Here is a 5198-nt window from a genome sequence, read left to right as displayed (position 1 = left end):
ATGGGCACATTTTCTGTTCTTGTGCCCAGAAAATCTCATCCTTCTCCCTTGCTCTCCTTGGACTTGACACTGGCATGCCTGCCAGACTTCGTGCCATGGAGTGAGCTCTGGTCCTGAAATAGCTGATCCCCAAGCAGCAACATCCTGGGGCTCCAGCTGCAATTTACAGCTAAGGCCAGGGCAGAGGATGCCAGCGTAGGCACCCATGGGCTAGAACTCTGAGCGGCTGGAGTTTTTGCTGTCAGCATTTTCTGTGGAGTTCGCAGACCGTCAGGAGTAGAGAAGATGCTGAGGAGGTTTGTGTCTCCACCATTGCCTATCGGACTCTCCATTCATTCCAAAAAATGTACTGAGCATCTAGTATGTGTCAAACACCGTGCCAGGCATCAGAGGGAGCTAGAGAAAGTCCTTGCCTCCCCAGGGGTTCCAAATGAACTCTACTGCTGTGTTCCATGACTGGGAAGCATCAGGAACTCTAAGAACTGGAACCTAGGAAGAGATCTGGGAAAAAGCTGCTTCCTACTGAGATTTGTGGAATGGCTGGGGGGGGGGGGGCTGGTAAAGCCGGGAGGTGAAGAAGGGGGGGGGCAGGGCTGAAGACAGCCTGGTGGCAGGGCCCAATAGAATGGCCACTCTCAGCACTTACCACAGCCATGTTCATTGTTGGGGTCCCTCCGTCTCACAACACAGAAAGCTCCAGGAGGGCAGAGACTGTCTGTGGAACTGGTACCTGGCAGGGAGTCAGTGCTCAGAAAACATCTGAATGAATGAACTTCACAGAGTTTTCTTTAGATCTTGAGGCTACTGGGGAGCAGGAGTTTAAGTTCAGGTTCACCTGGTTAGTTTTATGATTTTGGAAGATCATTCAGGCAACTGTGGGAAAACAGGGGAATGGACAGTATGCCTGAGGAGCTTCCTCTGCTGTTCGCTGAAGGGGAATCAGATTTGAACCTAGCACCTGAAGATGGAGGAGGCCATCTACAAGGACCAAAGAGCAGCTGTAAGAAGCTGAGAAGGATCCCTGGCCAATAGGAAGCTAGGATCCCAATCCTACAACCACAAGGAACAGAAACAGGCCAACAGCAGGAATGAGCTTGGAAGAGGATCCCAAGTGCCAGATGAGATCACAGCAGTTGGAAACTTTGACTTTTACCTTTGTAAGCACTGATCAAGGAACCCAGCCATGCCATCCTGGACTTCTAACCTGCAAACCTGGGAGAGAATAAAAGGATATTGTTTTAAGGCACTAAGTGGTCATATATTACAACAACAATAGAAAATGAACACACCAATTGCTGGAATCATTCACTGAATTGAAAACACAGGTAGAGGGGCAGGTCAGACAGGCTAGCTGAGAAAAGACACCCAGGAGGATTTGGAGTTGATGATAAGCATCCCCACCTCATCAGGTTGTGGAGAGGATCAAATGCATAGAAAGTAAGTGCTGGATAAACGTTGGCCACTGTGGGTGCGGCTGGAAATGTGGGGAGACCTGGGTCCCAGATGTAGGTGGAGATCTGGGAGTTACTGCAGAAGGGCCGCTGCCTCCAGACACTGAACCTATCCCATAGTTGTTGATTCCATGGGATGTGATAGGATGGAGAAAGCAGGTGACATTGCCACTGCCCAAGCTCTGCTGTACCCCCTGGGCCTGGGGTCTGTCAAGTGGGCTGGTCCAGCCCTGTCTGACCAGGCTCACATCTCCTCTGTTTTGAGTGTATGCCTACCCTCTGGAGAAGTGAGGAATTACCAGGATTGATTGTGGCCAGCTATGGCTTATGAACTTTTTATTACCGTGCTCTGTTAACAGCTGGTTTCTTGCTTTGCCTTTGGAGAGGGGCATGGAGGTCATGGTCCTAGTCCTAGAATGTGAGAACTGGAATCATCTTTGGGATCTGTCTATTCCCTCTCCTCTGGTAACAGGAGGGGAATGATGAGGCTTGGAGAGGTGGGGACTTCTCCCAGACCACAGAGCAAACCAGGGACCAGGCTTCCCTCTCCCTCAGTCAGTCTTTAGCTGGGGGTGGAGAGAGGTGGGATTCAGGGAGCAGCTGGTGGTCCCCTTCCTAGTCCTGTGCCCCCACTACTGCTGAGGAGGAACAGAAACCTGACCATACTCGGTTTCATCTGGGCCTTCCTTTTCTACACATGGAAGGAGGAATCTATTTTTCTCTTTCTTCAAGAGGGACAGAGAGGAGGGCAGACAAGCTGGAGTGGAGCAGACTGGGGAGGAAACTGGGTTGAGAGTGTTTGGGGCTTGATAGGGAGAACTTGGGTGTCAGAGTCCATTTGATTTAGATGAGTCAGCAAACGTTTTCTGTTAAGGACCAGATAGTCAATATTCTAGGCTCTGTGGGCTACACAATCTCTGTTGCAACTATTCAACTCTGCTGTTACAGTATGAAAGCAGCCATGGGCAGTATGTAAACAAATGGGTGTGGAGTTTCTGATAAAACTTTATTTATAAAAAAAGACAGGGACTTTTTTTAGAAGACCCAATGCTGCCCACCAAAATTAATTAATTAATTTAAAAAAACCACATATGCCCACATGAAAACTTGTACATGAATGTTCACAGCAGTACATGAATGTTCACAGTTTCCAAAAGGTGGAAACAACCCAGTCCATCAACTGATAAATGGATAAAATATAGTATACCCATACAATGGAATGTTATGTAGTAATGGAGCACTGACACATGCTACAACATGGACAAACCTTGAAAACATCTTAAGCAAAAGGAGTCAGACACAAGAGGCCACATACTATATGATTCCATTTCTGTGAAATGTCCAGTACAGGGACATCTATAGAGACAAAGGGGAGATTAGTGGTTACGTAGGTCTAGGGAGGATGAGGGGGTCAGAGGTGATAGCTAAAGGGTGCAGTGATGAAAATGTCCTAAAATTGACTGTGGTGATGGCTGCACAACTCGGTGAATACACTAAAACCAGTGAATCATATACTTTAAACGGGCAAATTGTATGATACGGGAATTATATCTCAATTTAAAAAAATTATCTACCCCAGTTTTCTAAAAGAAGGGACCTTAGTCCATCTAGGTCTAACTTTCTCATTTTATAGATGAGGCACTGAAGCCCAGAGAGGTTGTCATTTGTCATTTAGAACCCTGATTGACTACCCATTAGCCATTACATTCTCACCCATTCTACCCTGCTTCAAGTGAGTGGGAGTGGCCATTCACACAAAATCAGTGAAGTCACACAAACCACCTTGGATCTGGCACAGATCTCTGAGACTGGTGTTAGAAATACACGGTGTGGTTTACTGAGGACAGATTTGTTCTTGGCACTTCATTGTCTTATGGCTCAAAAAATTGACACTTGTGACCTGGCCAAGCCAAGATTCCCACACTTTCACTATCCAGCCACATTTCACAAACTTTGAGCTAAAGTTGAATACCGAGTCACAGGAGATGAGCAGAGCGTGAGCTTGGACATTAGCGGACCAGGATTCAAATTCAGCTTTGTGTGAGCTGCATGAAGCTATTACCTTTATGAGCCTCAGAAAACTGTGAATAATAAAGGTATTCTTTGTGAGCACTGGATGAGATATCACATGTAATGTGCTTGGCATATAAATGTTATTTCCTTCCTCCTTCCATTTGAGAACCGAGAGGTCTTCATAACTGAGACCTTGGTGAGGTCAGTCAAGCACATTTGCTTGAATTGGGTTTCCTGGGGATGATAATTCTCTGTGGAGTTCATCATGCCCAGTGCACACATCTGGGAGCACCTTTCCCCTTTGCAACACTGACACATTGTCACCCAACCAACAAGGCTAAAAGAGGAATAGAAAACCACCCTGCACCCTCTTGCACTGTTGGTAGGAATGTAAATTGATACAGCCACTGTGGAGAACAGTATGGAGGTTCCTTAAAAAACTAAAAATAGAATTACCATATGACCCAGCAATCCCACTACTGGACATACACCCTGAGAAAACCATAATTCAAAATGACACATGTACCCCAAAGTTCATTGCAGCACTATTTACAATAGCCAGGACATGGAACAATCTAAATGTCCAACGACAGATGAATGGATAAAGATGTGGTAAATATATACAATGGAATATTACTCAGCCATAAAAAGGAATGAAATTGGGTCATTTGTAGAGATGTGGATGTACCTAGAGTCTGTCATACAGAGGGAAGTAAGTCAGAAAGAGAAAAACAAATATCGTATATTAACGCATGTATGTGGAATCTAGAAAAATGGTACAGATGAACCTATTTCCAGGGCAGGAATAGAGACGCAGGCGTAGAGAATGGACATGTGGACACAGTGGGGGAAGGGGAGGGTGGGATGAATTGGGAGATTAGGATTGACATATATACACTATCGTGTGTAAAACAGATAGCTAGTGGGAACCTGCTGTATAGCACAGGGAGCTCAGCTCAGTGCTCTGTGACGACCTAGATGGGTGGGATGGGGGTGGGTGGGAGGGAGGTCCAAGAGGGAGGGGATATACGTATACATTGTACAGCAGAAACTAACACAACATTGTAAAGCAATTATACTCCAATAAAACAAAAAAAAATACTAAGATTGAAAAAGAAAAGAAAACCACCCTGCAGAGCCCTGCCAGCTGTGTGTTCAGAGGAGCTCTGCTCTCACAGCCTCACGTGCCACTTGGGGAGGGTTCCCTAGGGAGGGCCAGAACTTCTACTGCAGGACCTAGGGGGAGGGAGAAGGTGGGGGAGGGTTTGGGGTGAGAAATGGTACAGCAAAGTGGTGGACAGTAAGGCAAAGCTGACAGTAGCCACCAGTCCTAAAGCTCAGGAGGGACTATCTTTTCTCAAGAAATTCCAAAGTGCAAACATTTAAAAGGTCAATTTTTGGTTACATTGTGCATACAAACTTTGCTTATTTTCAAATTATTTTTTGTTGCTTATATAACTATTCTCATTGTTCAACTGATATATTTTTCTATTTGTGAAATTATTTGGGGTCTAAGTTTAGTATGGATTGCATCCTACTTTTTCTTATTAAAATACTAAGTTTTTTAAAAGCTACTTGTTTTTTATGTAACGACTGCACTTGGTTACAGGGTTAAAAGGTCAGTTTTCAGCTGGCTTAACTGCTTTGTGCTGGCAAGGCCACAGGCAGGCTTCTAAAGTTCCACTTTCTGGCCTGTTTGGCCACCACAAAAATGACGAGACTAATTGACAAATT

This window comes from Aethalodelphis obliquidens, unplaced genomic scaffold (genome assembly GCF_003676395.1).
Source record: "Aethalodelphis obliquidens isolate GAN/ISIS:26980383/991018 unplaced genomic scaffold, ASM367639v1 scaffold121, whole genome shotgun sequence".
Classification (NCBI taxonomy): domain Eukaryota; kingdom Metazoa; phylum Chordata; class Mammalia; order Artiodactyla; family Delphinidae; genus Aethalodelphis; species Aethalodelphis obliquidens.
Note: the sequence above shows the minus strand (reverse complement) of the source record.